Source organism: Palaemon carinicauda, chromosome 5, assembly GCF_036898095.1.
Source record: "Palaemon carinicauda isolate YSFRI2023 chromosome 5, ASM3689809v2, whole genome shotgun sequence".
NCBI classification, from domain to species: domain Eukaryota; kingdom Metazoa; phylum Arthropoda; class Malacostraca; order Decapoda; family Palaemonidae; genus Palaemon; species Palaemon carinicauda.
The window spans coordinates 25,562,112-25,577,111 of record NC_090729.1 but is presented as its reverse complement, the minus strand read 5'-3'; positions in this window follow the sequence as shown (position 1 = coordinate 25,577,111).

Genomic DNA, 15,000 nt, shown 5'->3' with positions numbered 1-15,000 from the left:
ATAATTATATGCCTAGACCTGCATTAGGTTAAGATACGTTACAAATGCTGTATTTATAATAGCTGCAATCCTTAGCTATGTTGGGGACCATGAGTTATTAATTACCTATCCGAACTTCATGATTCTTTTTCAAGTACTTCACTTTTGTTTTGAGTTTTTGATTCTTAGACTGAAAATATTCAGTTAAAACACGGGTAAGTTGGTAAGTTTATCAACTAAAGTTCGTGGTGTGTCTATTTATGTTGACTACTATTCACTTGGTGTTAAGATATAAGATTTAGAATGAAGTCAACCACAAGATATTTTAGGAATAAAATTCTATCCCTCGGAAATTTGATAAACAAGGTCAATGACGAAAACCTTAATTCTATATAATATAGAGTATTAACTATTCGTGGGAAATGAAATAATTTCTAAATTCATGCTTACCTATGAATATTTGACGTGAAAATCATTATATCAAAATTTAGAAAGTTGATCTCATAAATAATTCCAAAAAGTACATGTTTTAGTATTCTGTGACGGCGCCGAGTAAGGGTTGAACTCAAAGGCAGATTGGAAACGACTGAGTTATATTATTGTGGAACACTCTCCTTATATACAAAACCTCAAGGCAACAGGACATAACTAGTTCACAAGACAGACAATATTACAGAGGAAAAACCAGACAGGAATTTTCATGTTCGTTTTAGTGCGAGTGAGGAGCGAAGATACAAACATATTATATGCAAAAGGAATTATGTACAATTGTGTGAAACACGGTTGGTACATGGCTCTCCCCCTAAAAATGACATACTGTACATGTTAAATAGGGTGCCCTGATCTAGAGAGGCGAACTGTAGGCGGGTCATCTGGCAGACGATAAGCAGGTTTTAGACGATCAATGAAGACCCAGTCTTCTTTGCCCCGGATGTTTAGGAGGAATGCTTTCGGACTGCGTCGGATCACAAGGAAAGTGCCCGTGTAAGGGGGCGTTAGTGGTGGCTTGCTGGTGTCGTTGCGCAGGAAGACGTGCGTTGCAGAGTGCAGGTCCGTTGGTATGTGATGCTTCGCTGGGGGCTTGTAAGTCTGGCGGCACGGAGTAAATTTTCCCACGACGTGACGTATGCGCTGGAGATCGTTGGAGGAAAAAACTCGGCAGGGACGACCAACGGGTCGCCATACACCATTTCGGCTGCCGAGACGTCGAGGGCGTCTTTAGGAGTGGTCCTTAGTCCAAGGAGGACCCAGGGAAGCTGAGTAAACCAGTTGCAATCCTTGCAGCGGGACATCAAAGCTGCTTTGAGGGTGCGATGAAAACGTTCAACCATTCCATTTCCCGCGGGGTTGTAGGCCGTTGTCTGATGTAGGGTGATGCCCAGGAGATTCGCTAATGACGTCCATAATTGAGAGGTGAAAGTGGTTCCCCTGTCAGAAGTAATATGCTCAGGGATACCGAATCTAGAAATCCATCCAGAGAGTAAGGCAGATGTACATGAGGCGGACGTTGCAGTTTCCATGGGAATGGCTTCAGGCCAACGAGTGGAGCGGTCGATGACGGTAAACAGGTAACGATGTCCTTGTGATGTGGGTAGGGGGCCTACAACGTCGACGTGAATGTGTGCGAAACGACGCTAAGGTTGAGGAAAGGTGCCCACTCCTGAATCCGGGTGTCGATGTACTTTGGAAGTTTGGCAAGAAGTACAGGCACGGACCCAATCCTTAGCATCCTTAGAAATGCCGTGCCAAATGAACTTTGCCTTCAGCAGCTGTGCAGTAGAACAGCACGAGGGATGTGAAAGGCCGTGGATGAAATCAAACACCTGTCGGCGCATGGGAGCAGGAATCCAAGGTCGCGGTCTACCAGTACTGACGTCACAGAGGAGGGTGGTGTTGGAGTCTTCGAGGGGAAAATCCTCCCAACCGAGGGACGTGCAGGATGTCCTACAAGCTTGATACTCTGGATCCTGTCGTTTGGCTTCAGCCAGGGCATTGTAATCCAATCCCAGTTGAACGGCAGCCAACGTGTTTCTTGACAGGGCATCGGCAATGGGATTCATTTTCCCAGGGACGTATTGGAGGGTGCAATTGTATTCAGCCACGGCGGAGAGATGTCGGCGTTGACGAGCGGACCAGGCGTCAGACTATCGAGTGAAGCCGTGCACCAGAGGCATGTGGTCTGTGCGAATGACGAAGGGCATACCTTCTAAGAAATGGTGAAAGTGACTGACAGCCAAGTGCACCGCCAGCAATATTCGATCGAAGGTAGAATAACCCGATTCTGCCTTGGACAGTTTTCTGCTGAAGAAGGCCAATGGGCGGGGAAAGCCTTTGACCACCTGCTCGAGTACTGCACCAATAGTGACGTCACTGGCATCGGTGGAGAGAAGGAGAGGGGCGTGTGGGATAGGAAAAGTGAGAGCCGCAGCAGTTGATAGGGCCTTCTTTGCATTGCAGAAGGCTGCTTCTTGAAGGGGACCCCACTTCAAGTCCTTTGGCTTGCCCTTGAGGGAGGCGTAGAGGGGAGCAAGAGTGGTGGCAATGGCTGGCAGAGAACGGTGATAATAGTTGATCATGCCCAAGAATTCCTGCAGAGCTTTGATGGTCGAGGGCGTGGGGAAATTCTGAACGGCTGCTACCTTCTCAGGGAGGGGATGGACTCCTTCAGGAGCGATACGGTGCCCTAAGAACGACACTTCGTTGGCGCCAAAGGTACACTTGTCGTACCGGACTACAAGGCCGTTTTGTTGCAGGCGGTCGAGCACGATGCGCAGGTGACGGAGGTGTTCCTCTTTTGAAGAGGAGAACACAAGTATGTCGTCCACATAACATACACAAAAAAGGGAGGTCCCCTAAGATGCCATCCAAGAGATGTTGAAACGTTGCCCCAGCATTACGAAGGCCAAAACAAGAGTAATTGAAGGTGTATGTGCCAAACGGAGTGGTGATGGCGGTCTTGGGAATGTCTTCTGGGTTCATAGGCACCTGATAATACCCCTTCAAGAGGTCGAGCGTAGAGAAAACCTTCGCTTTGTGCAGGTAGGAGGTTACATCGGCAATGTTTGGGAGGGGGTAATGATCCGGTTCTGTTTACATGTTCAGGCGCCTATCTTTCTTCAGAACGATGTGTAAGGGTGACGACCATGGGCTGGAGGCCTTTTGGCAAAGGCCCATTTTCTCCATTTAGGTGAACGTCTGTTTGGCGGCTGCCAATCATTCCGGTGCCAGACGTCTGAATTTTGCGAAGACTGGGGGTCTCGTCGTCTTGATATGGTGATAAATACTGTGCTTGGTAGGAACCGTGGGCGTTTGGCGAAGCTCTGGACGGAAAACTCCCGGGTACAACGTGAGGAGGTGGGCGTAGGCATCCGTTGGTGCGCTGATGTGGAGAGCGAGGTTAGAGGGGGCGGGTTAAAGAGGTGTCGACAGGTACGAGTCTGCTTTGACCAATCATCGGTGGGTGACATCGATCAGAAGGTGGAAATGAGAGAGGAAATCCGCACCGAGGATTATCATTGTGACGTCAGCAACGAGAAACTTCCAATTGAATTTACCGTTTCCGAACGATAATGTTAGGCTCTCGTAACCGTAGGTGGGTATCGCAGATCCGTTGGCAGCTACCAAGCGGAAGTTGGCAGATGTAGACAGACTACGTTGTGCCTTGAAGAGTTTCCTTGGCAAAAGAGAACGACAAGCACCTGTGTCTACCAAAAATCACACGCCCGCTCCTGCATCCTGTAAAAAGAAAAGATTCGAAACATGGGAGGCCACCGCCACAAGCGATGGCCTACTTACACGTTTTTTGGCCACTAACCATCTTTGGCACATTTCTTCGCGGTTGCCCCGAATCTGAAGTGGTAGTAGCAAAACTGCGGCAGATGGGAGGTAGTAAGTGGCTGTAGAAGTCGTTCGTTGGGGCGCGAGTGATTGGTGGGTGGTGGGCGGCTTTGTCGCCGCTTTGGCACGTCACTGGGTAGGCGTGTATGTCCTACGGCATTCATGAATAGGCATCCTCGTCGTCAGGGGTGGAGGCGTTGATGGAGGCCTTGAAGTGGCTGTCCATAAGGGTGTCGGCTTTGGTCATCAAGTCCTTTATGGGTAAACTATCGACATCGGGTATGGCAGCGCGCACAGGTTCAGGTAAACGGCGTATCCAAAGGGCACGGAGTAGGTTCCCCTCACGAGCGATACTGGTCATTTCCCTGAGGGCAAGCGAAGCCCTTTGGTCCCCCAACGGTTGTTGCGAGAGCTGAAAAAGCTTTGCTATACGGGCGGCTGGCGACGGCGAGTACTGCTGCAGAAGGTATGATTTGAGGGCGTCATACGCTATTGGGGTGTCTCCTTGTTCACAAAGCCGGTCGGATATTTCTGGGAAGGTGTCCTCGGGTATCGCCACGAGAACATAATCCGCTTTGGTGGTTGAGCGAGTCACACCCCTGATACGAAAGTGGACTTCAGCGCGTTGAAACCAAGCGAACGCTTCTCCACTGGCGAACGGTGAAAGTTTCATTGGGCTGCCGCAGTGCCAACTGCCGGAGTAGAGTCAACCTCCGTCATAGTACCAACGATGGAGGGGCGAGGGAGGTGGGGGTAGAAGGCAGTGGGAGCGAGTCGACTTCCGGGGTCACCAATGTACGGCGCCAAGAAAGGGTGTGAACTCAAAGGCAGATTGGAGATGACTGAGTTATATTATTGTGGAACACTCTTCTTATATACAAAACCTCAAGGCAACAGGACATAACAAGTTCACAAGACAGACAATATTACAGAGGAAAAACCACACAGGAATTTTCATGTTCGTTTTAGTGCGAGGGAAGAGCTAAGATACAAGCATAATATATACAAAAGGAATTATGTACAATTGTGTGAAACACGGTTGGTACAATTCTTTTATCAGTTTTGTAAATTAAAGAATCTTTCCTAGACTGGAAGGGCATTACACGGAATTTATTGATAATGTTGAAAGTTAATAATAAAAAGTAATAACCGAAGAAAAGGTGTTTTAACAGAATATGCCTGGATATCTTATGCAACTAAATATAAAAGAGTATAATGAATTTGTTATGCTATTAGAAAGCCAATCAATTTTAAATTTATGAAAGGATTAACTATTTCAAATAAAAGTTGTCAAATGAGTTAGTCACATGATCCTAGTTTCATCTCCTGAAATCAGTACTACCATAAGCATGAATTAACACTGGTTAGCCTAGGTACGAAGGAATTCCCTAGACTTCCAATAAATAAATATCACTTGTCAATAACTGTATATGCCTTGACACGGCCTAGGTTAGGTTAGCATTCTGAAATAAAAATTTCTACATTTCTAAAGCTGCTTGAATCTCATTTTATATTCATGGCACAAAGTGTGAATGAATTTATACGCTTTGCTTGATGACCTGTATCAAAAAGATTGTGCTCATAAACAATGTGTGACAATTTCCATGGCTGTGATAGCCATGGTAATGGCTAAGGATGTGGAGAAAGCGGCAGCTGAAAGACAAAAGAGAAGGAAATGGAGTCTGTGGACTCATCCCTACTAGTTGGTAGTCAGTACAATAATAACCTTTCAGGAATTACATCTTGAGTATCAAGACCTTTACAGAACCTGGATAAGACCGTAAGGAAATCAATTTGATGAGGTGTTTGAACTCATAATAATTCTATAACAAACAAAACATCAACATGAGGATGGTAGTACCACCACAAGATCGACTGGCAATTACCTACATCATTTCACAATAGGTAACTGGTCTTCTGGTTCTGTATGATCATACAATTAAATTTTCTAGAATGATATGCAAAGTTAATCAAAGGATTTTCTAAAATTATGAAATTGATTTTCCATATTTACCGTCTCTCATCTTTTTCTTCCCAGGTTAATCCCAACAGTCTTTGATTTGACAGTTAGCCAGTGTCCCATTAGATCCATAGTTTCAATTGTATGTTCTGTCCTATATTAAGCCCTTAAGATATAGTTCATGAGCATTCATACCACACAAAATGCAAGAACCATAATAGCAACAGCAATTATTTGATACCGCTGCCTTAAAACACCGACGTTCAACACGTACTATGATGATGATGATTTTTATTATTATTATTATTATTATTATTATTATTATTATTATTATTATTATTATTATTATTATTATTATTATTATTATTATTAAGCTAAAACCCTGGTTGAAAAGCAGGATGCTATAAGCCCAAGGGCTCCAACATTGAAAATAGACTAGTGAGGAAAAGAAATAAAGAAACTATAAGTGGAATGATGTACCAATATAATGAAGTATTTCAAGAATAATAACAACAGTAAAATAAATATGTCATATATAAACTATATTAACTTTAAAAAAGCAAGAGGAAGAGAAATAAGATAGAGTAGTGGGCCCGAATGTACCCTCGCACAAGAGAACTCTACCCAAGATAGTGAAAGACCGTGGTACAGAGGCTATGGCACTATGCAAGACTAGAGAACAATGGTTTGATTTTGAGTGTCCTTGAAGGGCTGCTTACCATAGCTAAAGAGTCTTTTTTACCCTGACCAAGAGGAACGTAGCCACTGAACAATTGCAGTGCAGCAGTTAAACCCTTGAGTGAAGAGAATTGTTTGCTAATGTCAGTGTATATATATATATATATATATATATATATATATATATATATATATATATATATATATATATACATATATATATATATATATATATATATATATATATATATATATATATATATATATATATATATATATATATATATATATATATATATATATATATATATATATAAGATAAGAAGATGCAAGAGTGTTCATTGTGATAATACGCTCCTCTTTTTGAAAAAAATAAACAGAGTTAGCAGTGAATATTTGAAATGTTTTTTTTTTTTTTCCTCATATAAAAGGAATATATCCTTCTGTATGCATTTATACATAAAGAATCTAAAGTGGTGGATGTTAAAGCAGGAAATAAACGAATTTGGAAGGATTGCTTTTATTTCAAAAAAAATTTATCTCTTATTCTTCTACCAATAAATCAGTTGAAGTGACAGAGATGGTATTTATAAGACGAAAAATATGAATAAGTGCCGAATAAATAATCACAAGTTTTCCAAGGAAACTATATAAAATAATAAGATTACTACAAACTAAAGGAATAAAGCTAACGTTATCGGAAAATTAGATAGGAAAAGAAATAATGCATAGAATTTTTCCAGTTCTGAGGAAATTGGAACACGCAGTATTATAATTATTATTACTACTAGCAAAACTATAACCGTAGTTAGAATAGCAGTTTTTTAACTGGAAATATTTTCCCGTTTTTGGTGCTAAAACGATGGAGCCAAAACGTTGGCTAAATATAGAATCATTCCTCAATTGAGTAAAGGAAACAAGGAAGCAAAGATAAGTGTGTATGAGTGTATTTTCAAGAAGAACATAAACACATTCTGATATAAGACAGTGAAATACGGCTAAGAACAGTACGTGTTTTACGATATTCCGATATAAATCATGTTTTTTAACAGTGAACTTAACATTGGGGGAGGATTAGGATCATCTTCAATGATGAATAATCCCCCGAAATAGAAAAAAAAAACTCTCTAGTGCACATGCCAGGCAAACTTTGGGTGTTGAGCACATTGAGGTATGGCCTCTTGTTGGTATTGTCCTGTCAAATGGAAGAGTTGCCACTCAAGGTTTTATAAGATTGCATATCCTTATTTATACCAAACAAACAGCATTTGAAAATAGAAGCAATGAAATGATGCACTTCAATCGTCATAAAACGAAGATTTCATGCATTTTTAGCTTTAGTGCTTATGATCGTAAATGTTTTATCATTCATAACACGGAAAATTCTTGACCCTGATTGATCCCCAATTACATTAAAAATTTACGTAAATAACACTGATCTTAAAATGTTGCATGAAATTTCGTCCCCACCCCCACAACCCCCTGCCCCCTTCCCCACCAGTGAAAATACGCCTTTTTTTTTTATATAATTGAGCTTACGATGTAAATATATCTGAAGATTATACCGCTCTAAAATGGATAGTGTCAAAGATATTCAAAACCCTTGATAAATACGTATATTCTTTGATATCCAAAAACATTTTATGAAATTTGAATTCTACTTTGAAAAATAAAGTAACGATTTTGTACAATAGGATGATTAAATGCAATGACCATATTGCCAACTGAAGGGTTACCCATTGGAGTGGTAATGATGATGACCTCTGAATATTCAATACGTGGTTCCATTAACTGAGGTTAGATTACACATCAGATTCATTTTGACCAATTGATGATTTGTTTGATGGCTCTTTTAATCACGATTACCAGAATATAAACTTAAAAGATATCTGTAATAATTATTTTCAAAAAGAGTATTTTAAAAGTCTTCTTTTAAATAATTATTTGCTCAATGTTCTGATTCCAGAAAGATAAGTAAAGCGAAATAATTCGAAATGAAAGTCATTAGTTGATGTTGGTGTCTATATGAAGTTAGAACCAATTCCGAACCGTCATGATGAGATCTTATAAACTAGGAACATGAAAGGAAAAATTACTAATAACACGAGGAGAGGAAAAGAGAGAATAAAATGAACACGTGATCACTTTTGGATTTCAAAGATGTGATTAAGACTAATAATCCTATGAATCACCCACTGAATAATGACTCATAAATGGCTTCCTTTGGGTTGTACATAGTTGCTCTTTCCATGTGAATTATTTAAAATACTTACAATATTAAGATATTTGCACAACCATCCATGTCAAGGAAACATGTCCGAGGTTAGCTCTGTCAAATTTTGAGAATTTTCCTCGGTCCATGAGCTTCCTCTGCATTATAGTTGATTTCATGTTATAAGTAAATGTCTAGTTATTGTGCTTTTCTACTGTGAAGCTGATTAAATTTCAAATTTTATAGAAAAACGAAGGAAAATTTTTCCTTGTACTTCGTGTAAACAAAAGTGGCTACCGATTGTCGTAGTGAGCTCGAAATTGGTGAAGCTGGCGGTTTCGAGTTCGGAGAAAGTGGTAATTTAGAGATTGGAGACTCACTTGAAGATATAGATTTTGAAAATTTAAATGAAAACTAGTGTCGCATTGATTCTGTTCTCAAGTTCCTGCTCAACTATAATGTTCCAAAGAAAAGTGTATTGCGTCCAAGAAAAAATGTTGCAAGTAAAGCTGATAATCCTGTGGTATTAATTGATGAGCGTGGTGATGACATCCATTATTCAGTCCCTGAGGAACTACGAGAAAGTATGAAAAAATTAAGTGATATCAATGATTTGCATCCTGGTCTGTTGGTGGATTACCTAGTGAGATTGAATGAATTCAATAAGAAAATACTTCAGAGTGTAGGAGTGCTTCATAAGAAATATAATGAGTTAAAGCTCACACAGTCTATTGCAACATCGAATTTAAAAGCCCCTGATGTAAATACCCTAGCCTCTGATAATGTCATGACCTTACCAGCTGCCCCTCTAGAAGAATAAAAAATATTAAGCAAGGAGAAGGAATTCGAGACTCGTGGGGATGCAATGGAGCAGAAGGCAAATGCAGATATTATTCTATGCTCCGGTGCAGTAATTGAGGAAGCCATTGAAGCTGCTAATAGTGGCCCTAATGATGATCTAAAGGAAAAAGTAATTTTGGCTATCAGAAATGCTTTTCCAGGAAAAACTGAGGGAGGGGAAATTGTTAGAGTATCCCCTTTTGGTAAAAAGAAAACACACGTCAAGATTGTGTGCTCAACGATTGAAGTGCGTAAGAAACTGGTTGCTTCTGCTCGACGTGAAAAACCAGAAAATATTTATTTCTCTGAATTTTTTACTAATTACAGGAATGGGCTCTTTTACTCATTAAGATCGTTGAGAAATGAATTCAGAGATAAGATTCCTGCTGTATATGTCAGAGAAGGAAATGTTTACTATAAACTTCATGAAACTGGTGGGTTCAAAAGCGTTCGAAATCAACTAGACATTACGAACTTGGAAAAGAAGCTCACTGGTTCTGGGTGATACTTATATTGAACATTGATATGGTTGATGTTTTTTCGGATCAACCTCTTCCTATTCTGGATTTCAGTGATGATGATGACATTCCAAGATTTCCGTGTAATTATAAGAATCCTGATAAACTTGCACGTCCTCACAAAATACAAGAAAGGATCTTTCTCTCTTTTGACATTTAATGTAAGAAGTTTACGGAGAAATTTTGGTAGTTTCGTCTCATTTTTGAGTAATCTGATGTTTAAATTTTCTGCGCTAATTTTAGTAGAAACTTGTCTTTCTTCGAGTGCAGACTGCGGTTTTGATATTGAAGGTTACAAGCATGTTAGGATCCACAGAAATAATTATGGTGGTGGTATAAAGTTTTTTTATGATGAGATGTTTAATGTGGAGATTTTGGGTGATATGACATTCATGAATGATTGGATGGAAGTACTTACTGTATATCTCATTGGTCTCAACTTTAAATACATCATTTGTACTGTTTATCGATCTCCTAGCGCAAATCCATATAATTTTAATGAACAGTTTTTCAGTAATGTATTGAACAAGTTTCCTGCTGGTGTCAATGTAATCATAACGGGCGATTTTAATTTAAATCTCTCTAATCCTTCAAAATTTACATTCATTGATGTATTTATTGCCAGTATGGGATGATTGTTAACGAAAAAAAGACTAAGTTTTTTGTAGTAAATGGAAATGCAAGAGATAAAGAGTCTCTAGTCATAAATAATGTTAAGATAGACCATTGTGAAAAATATTTGTATCTTGGTGCATGGTTTACGGGTGATGGCAAAATGCAATCAGTGCTCAAACAACATGAAATTGAAAATGCAAAGACCATTAACAAGTTCTCAATATTTTATTATAACAATACAACTATGCCATATGCATATAAAGTCAAAGTGTTCAAAGCAGCGTTAGGAGCCTCACTACTTTATAGTGCAGAGAGTTGGCTTACAAACAACGTAATATGTATGGAGAGGATATACAACCAGGCTGTTAGATGCTTATTGGAGGTCAGAAATAATACACCTATGACATTGTGCTTAGTGGAGAGTGGCCTTAAGTCTTTTAATCGTGAAGTTCAAGTAAGAAGGAAACGTTTTTTAGAGAAAAAAATGGCGAACATTGGTATGGAAGAACCGTTCCACTATATTTACGAAATTTGCAGAAGTGAAAATACACCCGGTTACAGATTTTTTAATTCTTGTCTAGTTGATAACATCATTAGGTCAAGCCTTGACCAAATGAAAAATGAAATCCGGAATAAACCTGAAACAGCAACAAAATATTATACGTACAGAGAAATTTTAAATAGATCCTTGCAAAGGCATAGAGTGTACAGTGAAAAAGTTTATGTACCAGACTATATACGAATTGACTTTACTAGATTACGTTTAATGTCCCACGACCTAAGAATAGAGACGGGAAGGTGGAGTAGAACTCCAAGGGAGTTGCGAGTGTGTAATTGTGATTCACAGACAGTACAGAATGAAGTGCATGTCCTAATTGAATGTACAATGTCACGACCGAAGTGGCAAAAATTTAGTAATCTTAATTATACGAACATAGACGCACTGTTTGGAGAAGAAAACCACGTAATTGACCTGTGCCAGTATATATTTGAAGTGTTAAAGATTTATAATTAAATATTTGTTTTGTTTTGGTGTTGATGTATGAGGGGTTTGTTGTGATGGTTGATTAATAGCCTTATATTTCTTTATGGAAGAAAATATGATTTTTCTGAACAAAATATTTTATAATGTAATGGGGAAAATGTATAATTGTTACAGAATAAAACCCACTGTTTTGTGTAAACTAAATATAATTATTGTACTACAATGTATATAAAGTTTTGTCAATAAAGAATAAAAAAAATATGTGGAAGGAATAGGATCAATGTTCGTGAGAATGGGATGAATAATTGGTTGGAAATGAGTAAGTATGAACCTAGTAGGTATGAGAAGTTAGGGCTAAAAAATAAGCAATTAGTCTTGGTTGAATATAGGAAAAAGAAGCGTTTGAGAATTCTAAGTGGGGAGAAAGTGCAAGGGAAACTTATAAGTCAAAGTGAGAATAGAAATAAGTATGACGAGGGTGTAAATGTACAAGTAAGTGTGAAAGATAAATGTATTAATACAGATGAAACGTGGCTGAGTAGGAATGATACTTATAGTGTGTGTGGCTTTTCCTTAGATGACGTAAAAGAAAGGATGAATAACGCAAGAGTGAGAGATAGGAAAATGATAAGTAGCATGAATGAATCTTTTTCTAAGGTTGAGAATGTTTTTGACGAAATGGATGAACTGTTTAAAGAAATGAGTGTAATTTTAGGGCCAGATGAGAACGAGGTAGATATGATTGTACATGATATATTAGATGATAAAGATTTAGATAGGAATAGTGTTAAAGTAGCGAATGATTGTGATGAGGAAGAAGTGAATGAGAGAGTATATGAAGGCCCAGTTACTCGGAGTAGAGGTCCTGTTCCCGACAGCGACTGGGTAATGAAAAAAAATATTATAAGTGTTGTGTGAGAAGGATTTGGCAAAGTAAGGGGAGGAATGTGGAGGATTAATTTTTTTAATTTTTTTTTTCCAAATCCTTTGAGAGAGAGAGAGAGAGAGAGAGAGAGAGAGAGAGAGAGAGAGAGAGAGAGAGAGAGAGAGAGAGATGGGTAATTAGTGTATCGATTGTTTGCTGTGAGAAAGACTGTTGGTACAAATGAGATTGTTTGTTTATGTTTTTAGTTAGGTTACGACAGTGGTGAATGTCTTGGGTGGATGCTTATTTTGATTTTGACTGCAGCCAGAGGCTGGTGTGAATGCTGGATTATTATTATTATTCTTTATCACCAGCGTGGAAGTGTTTATTTATTTGAAAGAAGGACAGTTTTGTTTTTCTTTGCTTGTCGTGATTGTGAAGGATAGGAACAATTTAGTATTTATCTTTGATTATAGTGCGATAGTTAATTAGCTAGGAGTGTTCATAAGTGTTTTCTTTTTTATTTTGGCATGCCGTAATTCCTCCTTTGGAGAGACTAAATTTAAAAAGTGGATTTATTGTTGATGACCTGGCCTGTACGTGATATTGTTTTAACTGCTCTATTGACGGCACAACCGTTGATGACATGGCCTGTTTATTAAGATTCCGATTGCTGTTATTGATGATGATGATGATGATGACGATGATGACCACTAATTGAGTGTTCACTTCAGTTGACGAACTGAATATGGTTCCGTTTGCCACAGATTGGTGTGTTAAGGACAGTGGTGATGGCTCATAAAATATAATATACATTTTGGTTGTGGTCGAGTTTAGTTTTAAGTTTGTTAGGGTTATTTTGGGTTAATTGAACGGTGTTACAGTTATTTGAATGGTTTTTAGTATTAAGGTATTGTTTTAAGTTTTAAGAAATATAGTTCTAAGGTTATGTTTTGTTTTGTTTTTGTCCTTTTGTCCAAGAGTCTGGTTTTATAAAATGTAAGGGGGAAGTTTGTTTTGTTGAGACATATGTCAGCTAGAGTGATTCAAGGATATGGGGTTTGTTTTTGCAACATCCCGCCATAATATATATATATATATATATATATATATATATATATATATATATATATATATATATATATATATATATATATATATATATATATATATATATATATATATATATATATATATATATATATACGTGTGTGCCTTGAAGTTCTTCCTTTTTTCGATTACAGTTTATTCACATTAATTCATAATCTTTTAATATAAAAATTTTTTAATAGGTACTTAGTCAACGCGGATAGTGATTGTAATATCTATCTATAAATACTTTTCATGTTCCCCTGAGAAAGATATAGTATAATTAATATAATTAACATTGGATTCCTGACTTACAAATGTTTCAATCATCAAGAAAAAAATATATACTTATTTCCCTCAATTTTTCTCTATTATGTAACGATTCCATATGTTCACCCAAAGAGAATAGCGTGAAAATTTTGTTCTACAGATAGTTCCCCCCTCCCTTAAAAATAAAAAAAATAAAATAAATAAATAAAATAAAAAATTCTAGCAATGTATTTTTCTTTGTCTGGTAATGCAAAAATAATTCTAACCAAAGCTAATGGTTACTTTTCTTGCATCATATCTTAACGTCTTTGTTGTAAAAAGTCATGATTTATTTTAAGTCAAAAAAAAAAAAAATTGCTAAATCGAGAATATTCATTTCTCTTTTGAAAGTTTTGAAAACATTGAACAGCCTTCATTTTAAGGTTTATTAAAGTAAACTAATAGCTATTTTCGAATGTGTTTCTACAAAGGAAGCTATTAGTATTCATAGTGGGTTTCGGCTTATCGGGATTGACTGGAAACCGTTCCAATATTTACATAATATCCTCGAGGACTCTTCTGCCTCAATATATTAACAAAAAAGTAATCTTCAGTTCCTGAATAAATAAGTGCAATCAGAAAACAAAAATCCATACCGTGCCTGAATAAGTCCATTTCTCTAAGTCTCTGAAATATCCGACTTACAAAATAATCTAAATTAATTCCTTTTCATTTGAGCTCCAACAAAAAAGAAATGTCTTTATGAATTCTACATATACTCAGAATTTCATGTTCAACAGTTACGTTGGAGGTGTTTAATAAAGAGAGAGAGAGAGAGAGAGAGAGAGAGAGAGAGAGAGAGAGAGAGAGAGAGAGAGAGAGAGAGAGAGAGAGAGAGTTAGAGTCATCAATAGGTGTGCATTGACCTTTTCATTCTTATCATGCTAACCTATCTATTATTAGATTGGTTTTAGTGCTACCATGAAGCGTTTTAAACAGGTTACTCACATGTTATAAATCATTAGTCTTTATAAAAATTCATTTCGATAAGCAAAATATGCTTTATGACGGACGAAATAAAATGATCAAAATAATTAATAATTTTATCGGAAGATTTTCAAGACTTGACCAAAATCTATAACCATACTGTGTGTATGAAAATAAAAAAGTCTA